This window comes from Triticum dicoccoides, chromosome 4B, assembly GCF_002162155.2.
Source record: "Triticum dicoccoides isolate Atlit2015 ecotype Zavitan chromosome 4B, WEW_v2.0, whole genome shotgun sequence".
NCBI classification, from domain to species: Eukaryota; Viridiplantae; Streptophyta; class Magnoliopsida; order Poales; family Poaceae; genus Triticum; species Triticum dicoccoides.
The window spans coordinates 76,496,300-76,510,490 of NC_041387.1; positions in this window are offsets into that span (position 1 = coordinate 76,496,300).

Sequence of the window (14,191 nt, forward strand, 5' to 3'; positions counted from 1 at the left end):
AGGGAGCGGAAGCGTGCTCTCAAGGACGTCTACGCGCTGGAGCCAGTCGCCCCAAAGTTCAACCCATGGTCCTCCTGCCCGATCACCTTCGATCGACGGGACCATCCCACCAGCATCCGTCACGGCAGATTCGCCGCACTGGTCCTAGACCCAATTATCGATGGATTCCACCTTACCAGAGTCCTAATGGACGGTGTCAGTAGCTTGAACCTGCTTTACCAGGACACAGTGCGAAAAATGGGCATCGATCCTTCAAGGATTAAACCCACAAAGACAACCTTCAAAGGTGTCATACCAGGGGTAGAAGCCAGCTGTACAGGCTCGGTCACACTCGAGGTGGTCTTCGGATCCCCGGATAACTTCCAGAGCGAGGAGTTAATCTTCGACGTAGTCCCATTCCGCAGCGTCTATCACGCCCTGCTCGGGCGAACCACATTTGCCAAATTCAATACGGTGCCGCACTACGCATATCTCAAGCTCAAGATGCCAGGACCTCGCGGAGTCATCACTATAAACGAAAACACCGAACACTCTCTCCGAACGGAGGAGCACACGGCGGCCCTGGCAGCGGAAGTACAGAGTAGCCTCTCAAGGCAGTTCTCCAATCCAGGTGCCAAACGTCCGGGCAACGTCAAGCGAGCCCGAAGTAACCTACAACAAATCCGGCTGGCACGTTCCGAGCAAGCATAGCAGTGCGGCCCCAACCCCGGCTCCCGTCAAACGGCGACACTGGTACCACGCGTACATAATTACGCCTTAGAGATACCATGGGCATAAGGGGAGGGGCACAACAACGGCGCGCCCAGAATGTAGCTCAACCGCACTAAGGGGCTCCCTATTTCGCCGTTTTCCTTTTCACACACTTTCAGGACCCAACTATTCGGAAGGCCTGTCCGGCAATACTCTCGCCGAACCAACGATGCAATAGCCAGGGAGGAAGCAAGCCACGTCAAAAATCCAGGTGGTCTCTATAACGAGTTTAATACCTGTTTCTCTTACAATCCTGCAGCTTGCCCTTGAAGGGGAATATGTCAAATACTCCCATCTCTTGCTTACCGCACTTTTTGTATCGTTCTGCTTTCGCAGCAGCCCTTTTCTAATGAACAATATATAGCTCTTACCTATTATTGTACTTATTTTTATATGCAAATATGTTCAGTCATGACACTATGCAACCGTACACTTTGGTACGGATAATACACCAGGGGCTTACAACACCCCATAACATGGTGTGAGAAGACCGAACACTCTAACAAGTGTGGCACCCCGAACTTATAGCACTATATGCATCGGCTCCGAATCATGTCTTTGGTCAATAGTTGGGTTTGCCCGGCTCCCATGTTTTGGTACCTGACGTTCCGCATTGTTGGCTAAGGTAGCGCTGGGAGAACTACTGCGATTGTGCCCCAGTTGAGCTAGGTTAACACCTCAGTAGGGAAAGCTAAAACTGACTGTCATGATAGTGCGAGAGACCGGCCGCTGTTCGCGAGGTTTCTTCGAGTCCTTAAAGACTTATGCCGCTTCAAGCGAGGAACCGGACTTATCCGGCCTAGGCATGGATAGCGCCCCGAACTCGGTCTTCCGAATACTAGGGGCTTCGCCGAAATTTAAAATTATAGAATTCTATGGCTAAGTGAGAGTGATAAAGCGTTATAAGTCCGGCGGCCTGGTTCGTTGTGTTGAACGCCTCCCTAGATGGACCCAAGAATGGGAACAAGAGCACTCAGGTTTATCCCGAACACCCCAGCACTCGTGGCATGGGGGTCGAAGCCGATGACTTGCATCTCTCAGATTTGATAAACGGCCGCACAGAAGGTAATATTTTAAATTAACAAGCGTTGCTTAACGCATATGAACAAAGCTTCAGCGTACAGGATAACAAATGCGAGTTCACTCAAAAATTACATCTTTGGAGCACTCATCCGCTATGCGGCAGGCACCCTTTAGAACGCCATTATAATACATTTTGGGCGTACGATACTCCTTACCCGGCGGTGGCGCGTCCGTCAACAACTTCTCCGCGCCTAGCTTGCCCCAGTGCACCTTAGCACGGGCAAGGGCCCGACGAGCACCTTTAATACAAACGGAGTGCTTGACGACCTCAATCCACGGACACGCGTCCACCAGCCGCCGCACCAGACCGAAGTAGCTCCCAGGCATGACTTCTCCAGGCCACAGCCGAGCTATGAGGCCCTTCATGGCCTGTTCGACCACCTTGTGGAGCTCGACCAGCTGCTTCAGCTGGTCGCTCAGGGGCACCGGAGGTTCGGCCTCAGCATACTGAGACCAGAACACTTTCTCCATCGAGCTCCCCTCTTCGGCTCGGTAGTATGCGGCGGCATCAGACACACTACGGGGCAGATCAGCGAACGCTCCTGATGAGCTCCGGATTCGGGTAAGTAGCAGATAATTAACTTTTATATTTTTGCTTTGCATAAAGAATGCCTTACCCGCCGCTATCTTCTTCATCGCCTCGATCTCCTAAAGGGCCTTCTGGGCTTCGGCCTTAGCGGTCTTGGCACTCTCAAGAGCCAAGGCAAGCTCGGACTCTCGAGTCTTCGAGTCACGCTCCAAACTCTCGTGTTTTTCCACGAGAGCCTGGAGCTCTTGCCGCACCTCCGCCACCCGCGCCTCCTGCTTCTCTCACTCGGTGCGCTCCAAGGCCGCACTCTTTTCGGCCTTCGAAACCGCCTCTTTCAGGGTCGCCACCTTGGTCGTGGCTCCTGCAACATTAACATTGGTCCTGTTATTATTATGCAACCAAGTATTTCTATATACATTTACAGGAGGTACTATGTACCCTCTTTATCCTCGAGCTGCTTCTTGGCATGGCCGAGCTCGCTCTCGGACCGCTCGAGGATTTCCTTCAAGGCATTGACATCTGCAGTCAGTGCGGCAGAGGTCAGCAGCGCAGCCTGCATTCCCATATTGACATATTTCTATTAGACTCCTGCGTATATCTTTTGAGATCCTCAGATCGGTTTTTCTTTCCGAACACCGAACTGAGCATCGGGGGCTACTGTCTATGCGGTAACATTTTTATATATGTTTCTGAACACACCTCAAAGCCCGTCAACAGGCTTGTGCAGGCTTCCGTCAGCCCGCTCTTGGCGGACTGGACCTTCTGAATCACCGCACTCATAACAGTACGGTGTTCTTCGTCGATGGAGGCGCCGTTAAGAGCCTCCAGCAAATTGTCCGATGCCTCCGGGTGGACGGAAGTCGCCGGCGTCGCAGGCTTGCCCTTCTTATGAAGGCGCCACCTGTCAAGCTCTGGAACCACTGATGGTTCCGGAGCAGTGTCCGGCCCGGGGCCGGACTTAGATCCCTCTGGGGCTTTACCCCCTTTGGGCTAGGAGTCCGGAAGGTCGCCTTGTGGCGCTTCCAGGACCACCTCCTCCTGGTTTTGTCCCCTACGGGACTCCACCTCAGCATCATCTATAGGGAGAGGGGAGGAGGTCGCGGAAGTGAAGCGCTATTCACATCCGACGAATTCAGAGATCCGCTCGACGAATCGCCAAGCTGAGCTCTGGGCGGACTGCATGATTAGCTTCGGTGTTAGAAGCTATCAAATAATAAAGGAGTGCAATAAGTCATTCAGGTAGCCAGACACTTAGGATTTTGCCAGGGGCTTGACCCTGGGTGGCCAGTCCACCCCGCCGTCTTCGGCGTCGGGGGCGTAGTCCGGCAGAAGGGACTTCCCCTTCTTGGACCCTCCGGCTTCCCCAGTTGGGGCGGCCTTTCTCTTCTTTCCTCCCCCTGTTGGAGGGGGAGAGGCATCTTCTTCTTCCTCCGCCTCGTCTTCAGAGGCGGAGGGTGCGTTGGGGCCGTCGGGCAAATCCGACGACACCGGGCGCCGGGAACTCTTTCGGGTCCCCGTGGCCTTCTCCTTGGCCTTCTTCTCCGGCACCACGTGGGGTGCCGGAACCAGTAGCTTCGCTAAGTCTGCGTCTACTGGGCCTTCGGGCAAAGGGGTCAGACAGTCGAACTGTCCGGATGTCCTCTTCTAGTCCTGTCAAAGGAACGAGAGTTTAGATCCCACATAAAGTCACACTATGAAATTCGGGTATCCCGTAAGGGACTAAAGGTAAGCTTACTTCAGAGGCTTGACGTTTGGCACAGAACCCGCGATCCTCAGTGACGGGAGGGGAGACCTCGGAACTCTTGAAAAGCACCTTCCAGGCGTCCTTGTGCTTCGTTTTGAAGGGCCGGGATAGAGTCTGGTGCCGGGCCGGGTCGAACTCCAACAAATTGAAGTCCCGTCGTTGACACGGGAGGATCCGGCGGAAGAGCATGACCTGGACCATGTTGACAAGCTTGACCTTCTTGGTCACCAGGTCTCGGACGCAGGTTTGGAGTCCGGTCACCTCTTTCGGATTGCCCCACGACAGGCCCGTCTCTTTCCAAGATGTGAGCCGGGTGGGGATGCCGGATCGAAATTCAGGGGCCGCTGCCCATTTAGGGTCACGCGGCTCGGTGATATAAAACCACCCAGATTGCCACCCTTTGATGGTTTCCACGAAGGCACCCTCGAGCCAGGTGACATTGGCTATCTTGCCCACCATGGCGCCTCCGCATTCCGCCTGTCGGCCTTGCACGACCTTCGGCTTGACGCTGAAGATCTTCAGCCATAGGCCAAAGTGGGGCTGGATGCGGAAGAAGGCCTCGCACACGACGATAAACGCCGAGATATTGAGGATGAAGTTTGGGGCCAGATCGTGGAAGTCCAAGCCGTAGTAGAACATGAGCCCCCGGACGAACAGGTGAAGAGGAAAACCCAGTCCGCGGAGGAAATGGGGAAGAAAAACAACCCTCTCATGGGGCATGGGGTGGGGATGAGTTGCCCCGCATCTGGGAGCCGGTGCACGATGTCGTTAGACAAGTACCCGACCTTCCTCAGGTTTTTGATTTGTCCCTCCATGACGGAGGAGGCCATCCATCTACCTCCCGCTCCCGATATGGTTGGGGAAGGTTGAGGTGGGAAGTGCGGGCTTGGGCGCTGGAGCTCGAGCATGCAGGGACGGATAAGCAGAGGAGGAAGAGGGCGTGAATGGAAAGGGCGGATCCTTATCCCCTTATATGGGCGGCCAAAACTACGAGCCCCCCCACCGGCCTGATAAAACTCGCTTATCTCCCAAGCGCCGCGGTTAATGGCGCGATTAGGTTACCCACACTCGTATTGATGAGAATCCCGGAATAAGGGGACACGATCTCTGCTTTGACAATACGTGCCAAGGAAACCGCCTTGCTAAACGCGCTGAGGTGGAACAATAAAATGAATAAAGAGCCTAGATGTGGCATGATGTCACGCCGCGAAATATGTCAGCAGATCCGATTGATACTATTCTCTCTACGAAGGAATGTGGAACTTATTTTGTAGAGTCGTACACTACCCTGGCGTTCAACATCTTCTATGAAATATTCGGAGGAGGAACCCGCCTTGCAATGCCGAAGACAACTTGCACGCCGGACTTGTCGTCATTGAAGCCTGGTTCAGGGGCTACTGAGGGAGTCCTGGATTAGGGGGTGTCTGGATGGCCGGACTAAGACCTTTGGCCGGACTCCCGGACTATGAAGATACAAGATTGAAGACTCCGTCCCGTGTCCGGATGGGACTTTCCTTGGCGTGGAAGGCAAGCTTGGCGATACGATATGAAGATCTCCTCCCATTGTAATCGACTCTGTGTAACCCTAGCCCTCTCCCGTGCCTATATAAACTGGAGAGTTTTAGTCCGTAGGACGAACAACAATCATACCATAGGCTAGATTCTAGGGTTTAGCCACTCCGATCTCGTGGTAGATCTACTCTTGTACTACCCATATCATCAATATTAATCAAGCAGGAGTAGGGTTTTACCTCCATCGAGAGGGCCCGAACCTGGGTAAAAACATCGTGTCCCTTGTCTCCTGTTACCATCTGCCTAGACGCATAGTTCGGGACCCCCTACTCGAGATCCGCCGGTTTTGACACTGACACCCACGCTGTCGGGTGCCAATTGGTAGAAAAATAGCACTACCTACAAACACAAGAAACTAGTTGCGACTCCTGGACAGAGATCAAGTTGGTTAATAAGTCGAGAGGGGCCGAGTTACCGGAACCCAATGTGTGGTAGTGTCGAGTCATTGGATAACATACATAGAACTCAGTGCTTAAGGACGGTTCCAGTGAGACAGCCCACCATGTACTCCTACATGGCCTCTCACCGCTCCCTTTACCAAATCGTGTTCACACACTTCACTCTCGGCATCAGAACATATCGTAACACTCCAATTCATTCCCAATGAATCAGACCTGACACAACTCTAAGCAATAGCAGGCATAGCATGGTAAGAACACAATAATGGCTTCAATCAACTCCTACACGTGCTAGTGGGTTTCAACTATTTATTGTGGCAAGGACAGGTCATGCAGAGGAATGGGTTCAACTACCGCAGCACAAAGTAGCAGATGAATCGTTGTTGTCCTAATGCAATAACTGAGAGCAGGAGCGAGAGAGTAGGATTGTATCGGAATGAACAAGGGGGTTTGCTTGCCTAGTAGATCAACAAGGGGGCACTGCTCCTCAAACAGGTACTCTGGAACACTCTCCGGAGCAGGACCTATCGAGAAGGAACAGTGTCAACAATCAAAACACAATCATATGCAACAACATGATGCATGAACATGGCATGTAGATGTGGTGTTGTTTGTGCTAATGCATCTAGCATTCTATTTGGAAGAGATCCATTTGAACCAAGGGTTCAAATGCAACTCTAAATTAAGTCTCTTAAAATGCCATAATATGTTTTCTCATATACAACATGTATAAGTTGGTTTGTCATGCATGAAACTAGTACAGATGGAAAGATTGCATTTTTCTGATAATTTTCATATATAAATTATCTCAATTTGAGCTACGGTTAAATTTCTATGATTTTTTGAAGTTTGAATCATTTTCTGGAAGTTTCTGATTAATTTTAAATCCAGAAAATGAATAATTGCGTCAGCCTGACGTTAGCGTGACGTCAGCGAGTCAATGGCAAGGTCCAGGTCAAACCTGACCAGCGGGACCCATATGTCAGTGTCTAACCTAACTAATCTAGTTTAGTTAGTGGCCTCGGGCCCACATGTCAGTATCAGCAGGCTAATTAAGTTTAATTAACATCTAACTAAAATTAGCAGGGGCCTGGGCCCACTTGTCAGGCCGGCGAGGTCAAAGGGTCAAACCCTTGGTCAGCGGGGTCAAACCTGCCGGCGAGGCCAGACGCGGCGAAGGGGCTCGGGATTCGCCCTCCGGCGTCCATTTAGGCGGCGGAGACCACGGACGAGGAGCTAGAGCTCGTCCGCGTCATTTGGATCAAGAGGGAGGCTGCGGGGGTGCCCGAACTCGCCGGAGCGAGGCTCACGGCGGTGGCCGGAGCACGGGCTTCGAGCGGGAGCGGGCTGTGGGGCACGGGGAGGCCACCCGAGGGGCTCTGCGGCACCCTCATGGCACCAGGAGCACGTTGACATGCTCGATTGCGGGCTGCGGTGGCCAGGGCAACAGCGGCGACATGGACGGCGGCGAGAGGCTTCGGCCGTGGTGGGGAAAAGGGGCTACGGCGTGCGGGCGGCTAAACGGAGAGAGGGAAATGGGGCAGAGGCTCACTGCAGACTCGACGGTGTCGACGGCGAGCTCGGGGACGCGCTGAACACGGTGGGGGGAGGGGGGCGAAGACGATCTCCAGCGACCGGAGATGAAGACGGCGGCGAGGCGGCTCTCCAGGGCCTCCCGGGGCGCGTGTCTTGACGGGGAGGTAGCCGGCGATGTGGCGGAGCTTCTGGGCGCAACGACAGGGCGAGGGGTGGCCGCGGTGGTGCTCGTCGGCAGCGGCGGGCGCGTTCGGACGCGAGAGAGAAAGCGAGGGAGAGGAGAGGAGAGGACTGGGGGAGAGTGAGAGGGGTACGGGGCGGCGCGTGGCGTCGCGCAGAGCATCCAGAGCGACGAGAGGGAGGACAGGCAGGCAGGGAGGGAGGAGGTGGCGTGACGCAACGGTGCGCGCGCGTCGGGCACGCGCCCGTCCTCCTGTTGGGCTGGGCTGGCCAACTAGGCCGGCCAGGCCGCATAGGACCGGGCTGCACAGGGAGGTAAGCGCCAGGTAAGTCTCTTCTCCATTTTATTTTTCTTTTCAATTTTCTGACATTTGTTTGGTTTAATAAAAATACTAAACCAGTTTATATTCTTATGCCAATTTTTTGTAGGGGCTAGTGACATTATTCCAGAGCTCCTCAACATCTGGCATAATTTTTGGACAATATTATATATATATAACAATATATATCCAAAGCAAATAATTACTGCATTAATTCCAAATGCCCAAAATAAATACTTATGAGCTCCTAAAAATATTGGTTTGATTTTTATCTCTGTCCAATATTTTTAGAGAGAAACATGAGCATTTTCTTGGACCCTTTTGGAGAAATTTTTATTTGGGTCATTTCCAGAAATGATTCTGAGGGTTTCACAAATCCTCATTTCAAATTTAAATGGAATTTAAACATGATGCACAAATGACTAGCTAGCCTAGGTCATACCAGAACTAGGGATGTGACAACTCGCCCCCACTTGAAAAAATCTCGTCCCGAGATTCAGGGGTCGATGGAAAGAAAGTGGGGTACTCCAGTCGAAGACGATCTTCTCGCTCCCAAGTAGCTTCTCTCTCGGAATGATGAGACCACTGAACCTTGAGAAACTTGATGTTATGACGTCAGGTGACACGCTCTGCTTGATCAAGAATGTGAACCGGGTACTCTCGGTATGTGAGGTTATCTTGGAGATCACGCGTTTCGTGGTCCACTCCGTGGATGGGATCCAAGAAGCAACGCCTGAGTTGAGAAACATGGAAGACATCATGAACTCGAGAAAGATGTGGAGGTAGTTCCAACTGGTAGGCAACCTCTCCTCGTTTAGCGAGAATGCGAAAAGGACCAATGTAACAAGGAGCCAGCTTGCCCTTGATACCGAATCGATGGGTACCCTTCAAAGGAGTAACCCGAAGGTAAGCTTTGTCGCCAACTTCATAAGTCATATCCTTATGATGACGATTATACTGGCTCTTTTGACGAGACTGGGGTGTTTTCAAATTCTCTCGAATGATGCGAACTTGCTCTTCTGCCTCCTGGATCATGTCCGGTCCAAAGAATTGTCTTTCACCGGTTTCTGACCAGTTCAAAGGTGTTCGACATCTTCGTCCATAGAGAATCTCAAAAGGAGCTTTCTTGAGACTGGATTGATAGCTATTGTTATAAGCAAACTCGGCGAAAGGAAGACATTTCTCCCAATCCATACTGAATGAGATAACGCAAGCTCTAAGCATGTCTTCGAGAATTTGATTGACCCTTTCCACCTGACCACTCGACTGAGGGTGGAAAGCGGTACTGAAGGAAAGATGGGTTCCCATGGCAGTTTGGAATCTCTCCCATAAATGAGAAGTGAAAAGACTACCACGGTCTGAATTGATCTCTAGTGGAACACCATGGAGTGACACTATTCGAGAAATATATAAGTCAGCGAGCTGACTAGCGGTGATACTCTCTCGAACAGGAAGGAAGTGAGCCACTGTGGAAAGACGATCAACGATTACGAAGATAGTGTTATTCCCTTTCTGGGTCCTGGGAAAGCCGGTGATGAAGTCCATACCGACTTTATCCCATTTCCATTCAGGAATAGCTATAGGCTGAAGGGTGCCAGCAGGCCTTTGATGCTCTGCCTTAACGCGATGACAAACGTCACAATTAGCAACAAAGTCGGTGATTTCTCTCTTCATCCTAGTCCACCAGAACCTCTGGCGCAGGTCCTGATACATCTTAGTACTACTGGGATGAATCGTGAGAGGAGATTCATGCGCCTCCTTAAGAATCAATTGCTGCATCTGCTGACTCTTGGGAACCACCAAGCGGTTCCCAAAGTAAACAACACCTCGTTCATCCATAGAGAAACAACCAGCTACTCCCTTGGAGATATTTTTCTTGATTCGGGAGATTCCCGTATCATGCTTCTGGACTTCTATGATACGATCCACAATAGTAGGTTTCTCCACCAAGGTAGAAAGGAATCCGTGAGGAGCAATGTGAAGGTTAAGCTTACAGAATTCCTCATGGAGAAGTGGTTGGCCCTGCTGCAACATGAGATTGTTGCAATAGGGTTTACGACTTAGTGCATCAGCCATGACATTGGCTTTGCCTGGGGTGTATGTAATCCCTAGATCATAATCTGAGATCACCTCCAACCAACGTCTTTGTCTAAGATTCAGATCTGGTTGTGTGAAGATATACTTGAGACTCTAGTGATCTGTGTAGATCTCGCAACGTTTACCAAGGAGGTAATGTCGCCAGGTCTTGAGTGCATAGACTACGGCTGCAAGCTCTAGATCATGTGTAGGATAACTCTCCTCATGTGGATGCAACTGTCGAGATGCATAGGCAATCACATGACGATCATGCATAAGAATGCAACCTATTCCCTGTCGTGAGGTGTCGTAGTAGATAACAAAGTCTTTAGTGAAATCCGGTGGCACAAGTATGGGAGCAGAAGTCAGGCGTCTTTTCAGTTCCTGAAAACTGTACTCACACTATGGGGACCACTCAAACTTTTTATCCTTCTTGAGAAGTTTCGTGAGGGGTTTGGCTACTCTGGAGAAGTTTTCAACAAAGTGGCGACAATAGCTGGCTAGAACAAGGAAACTCCTAAGTTGTTTAACAGTTTCAGGTGGAGTCCAATCGAGAACGGCCTTAACTCTCTCGGGATTGATAGAAATGCCCTTACCAGAGATTACGTGGCCTAGGTAGGTCACTTCTGGCAACCAAAATTCACACTTGGAGAACTTGGCATAAAGGTGATGCTCTTTGAGTTTTTCTAACACAAGTCTAAGATGTTCGGCATGCTCTTCCTCGTTCTTCGAGTAAATAAGAATATCATCGAGATAAAACATGACAAATTTATCTAAGTACTCCATGAAGATCGAGTTCATCAAGCGGGAGAATGTAGCTGGAGCGTTGGTTAGACCAAAAGACATGACGGTGTACTCGTACTGGCCATAACGAGTGACAAAAGTTGTCTTGGGAATGTCCCCGTTTCTGATCTTGATTTGGTGGTAGCCTAACCTCAAATCCATCTTGGAGAAGACTAAGGATCCAGCGAGCTGATCATACAGGTCGTTGATCCTGGGGAGAGGATACTTGTTCTTTATCGTGACCAAATTAATGGGACGATAATCTACAACCATCCGGTTCGTACCATCCTTCTTCTTGACGAAGAGGACAGGGCAAGCCCAAGGAGAAGAACTAGGATGGATGAAACCCTTTTGCAAGGACTCATCAAGTTGTTTCTTAAGCTCGACTAGTTCTAAGGGTGCCATCTTGTAAGGTCTCCTAGAGATTGGAGCAGTTCCTGGAATAAGATCTATGACGAGCTCTACATCTCTGTCAGGTGGAACACCTGGCAGTTCCTCTGGAAAGACACCCGGAAAGTCACAGACTACCGGGATATCTTCAAGGTCTGGAAGAGGGCTGGCATTAAGAGAATAGAGTTGACGCTTTACAACTCTGGTGGAGACAGCGACTATCTTGCCAGATGGGTGTGTAAGCTGAACAGACCTGGTGTAACAATCAATCTTGGCATGATGAGCTATCATCCAGTCCATACCCAAGATGATGTAAATATCTGAGGACTTGAGGGCTACAAGTGATGCAAGAAATACAAGTCTATCAACAAGGATTTCATTACCATAGCTCATTCTGGTAGTTTGCCATCTAGACCCTGGGGTTTGGATTTCAAGCAGAGTTGGCATATCACAAAATCACATGTCGTGCAAACGAGCATAGCCTTTAGAAATGAAGGAGTGAGATGCTCCAGTATCGAATAGAACCGATGCTGGATGACAGTTGACAAGGAGTGTACCAAGAACGACATCCGAATCATCATGAGTGTCTTTAGCTAAGACGTGATGCACACGTCGATGTTCAATGCGAGCTGGCTTGGCACTGATCGTCTTGCTTGATGGCTTGACACAGCCAACAGACTTCTCGGGCTGGGGTGGAGCATCACTAGTCTGAGAGCAGTCACGTGCATAGTGTCTTGGCTTCTCGCATGTGAAGCAAGTCCCTGAAGTTGGATGTGGACCCGCACTGACAAGCGGTCTACCAATAGGCCTAGGTGGAACATACGAGTGAGCTGGGGGAGGCACCACATAGGATGGTCTCAGTGCATATCTGGAAGGAAGAGCGGAGTTTGGAACCCAAATCCGGCGCTTTTGAGAACCAGAACAGGAGGAAGATCCCAATTCACGGGTGTGCTTACGAGACTCCTCGTAAGTGAGCTGGGTTGTCTCTGCATTAATGGCCTTGTTCACAAGAGCTTGGAATGTATCACAATGATGCAGGTGGAGATCACGACGCAACTTGGGGTTGAGACCCTTCCTAAACCTAGTCTGCTTCTTGGCGTCCGTGGACACCTCTTCTATGGCATAGTGGGCGAGGTTTTCAAACTCTCTACTGTAAGCATCAACAGCCATCTTACTCTGGGTGAAACTACAGAACTCTTCTCTCTTGCGATCAATGAGGGCCTGGGGGATGTGATGCCCGCGAAAAGCCTCAGTGAAATCCCTCCAGGTAGCAATCTGGCCAGCTGGAAGCATAGCCTCATAGTTCTGCCGCCAAAGACTAGCAGGACCTTCCAGATGGTATGTGGCATAAGTGACCTTGTCATCTTCAGCTACGTTCGCGGAACGCAGCTTATGAGTGATGCTACGGAGCCAGTCATCTGCATCGAGTGGCTCGATGGAATGATGAAAGGTAGGTGGGTGCAAGCGGATGAAGTCATGAATGGTTGCAGACCCTTTGAACTGATGTGCGGTGTTCTCCTCAATACGTGCCAACAAGCGGTTAGACTCACGCTTGTTCCTCTCCATTTCTAACATGAACTCTGCCAATGAAGGCTGGTCGGGAGGATCCTCATCCCTACCATCTCCGTGGTTCTGGCTACGAGCAACAGAACTTGATGACATCCTGAGAAATGAAACCAGGGACGGAATCAGCATCAACTATAGGCTACAGAATGTAGGACAAGGAAATTAGTATCTCTCGAACTCCTAGGGCAATTCCGGCAGCATAACGGCAGTAAAATGCTCAAAATGGGACATATTGCTAAAAAGGAGTAATACAACAACTCAACATCACAACTCAAGGTTCTGAGATAATACTGAACAGGTTACACCGAAAGTACTTGAAAACTGGGGTATGACTCTAACCAACCAATCCTATGGGACTACGGAGTAGTAACACGTGATCCTGATAGACGGAAGAGAAAGCCTAGTTCCTTAACCCCGTAGGAAAGATAGAATGACTCAGATCAGAAGGACATGAGGTAAAGGAGTAAAAAGAGCCTTACGTTCCTTCCCACAATCAATTCCCTTACATAACGAAAGAATTTCTAGACTCAACTTCGACCAGTTTGGCTTGGTAATCCTACAGGCAGTCAGGCTCTGATACCAAAGCTGTCAGGACCCCGATTCTAGGCCACACCGATCTAGCATGTAACACCTCATATCACTTTGTGGCCTCACGCACGGTATTCCCACGGGTGTTGCCTTACCATGCCCGGGACCGTTTGCGCCTTTTGGCACACGTATATGATAGTGTCGCTAGCATCCATATGACAAGAACCCGGGCTGACATGGCTAGTCGTGAACCCGAAGTGGAACTAACTTACAGGGACAGGCATACATGACCCAGCATCGAACGTGTCGGTCATCAGCGAATGAATCCGGGCTGTAGCAACTGGGCTAGCAGGACTCCGGTAAACCGGGCTGTAGCAGGCTAACAGGACTCTGGTAGACACCGCGTGACATTTCCCTGAAGGGACAGACATAGGAACGAAGAAGGACACATGCCGGCAAGCCTAAGTGTCCCGTAGCAGTAGCAAGCTACCAGGGCTCAGTGGAAGCACTAGGAGACATTTCCCGGTAAGAGAGGCTACTAAGGATAAACAACTAGATAGTCAGATCCCACACAGAGCAATACACATTACACGTACGCATAACATGCAAGTATGTGTTGTACAACATGGCATCACGGCATAACTCAACAACTCATATAGATAAAGGCTCAGAAGAGCCATCACAGCATTTATTACAAACAGGGGTCACATGACCCAATATTCAGAGCAAACAAGCA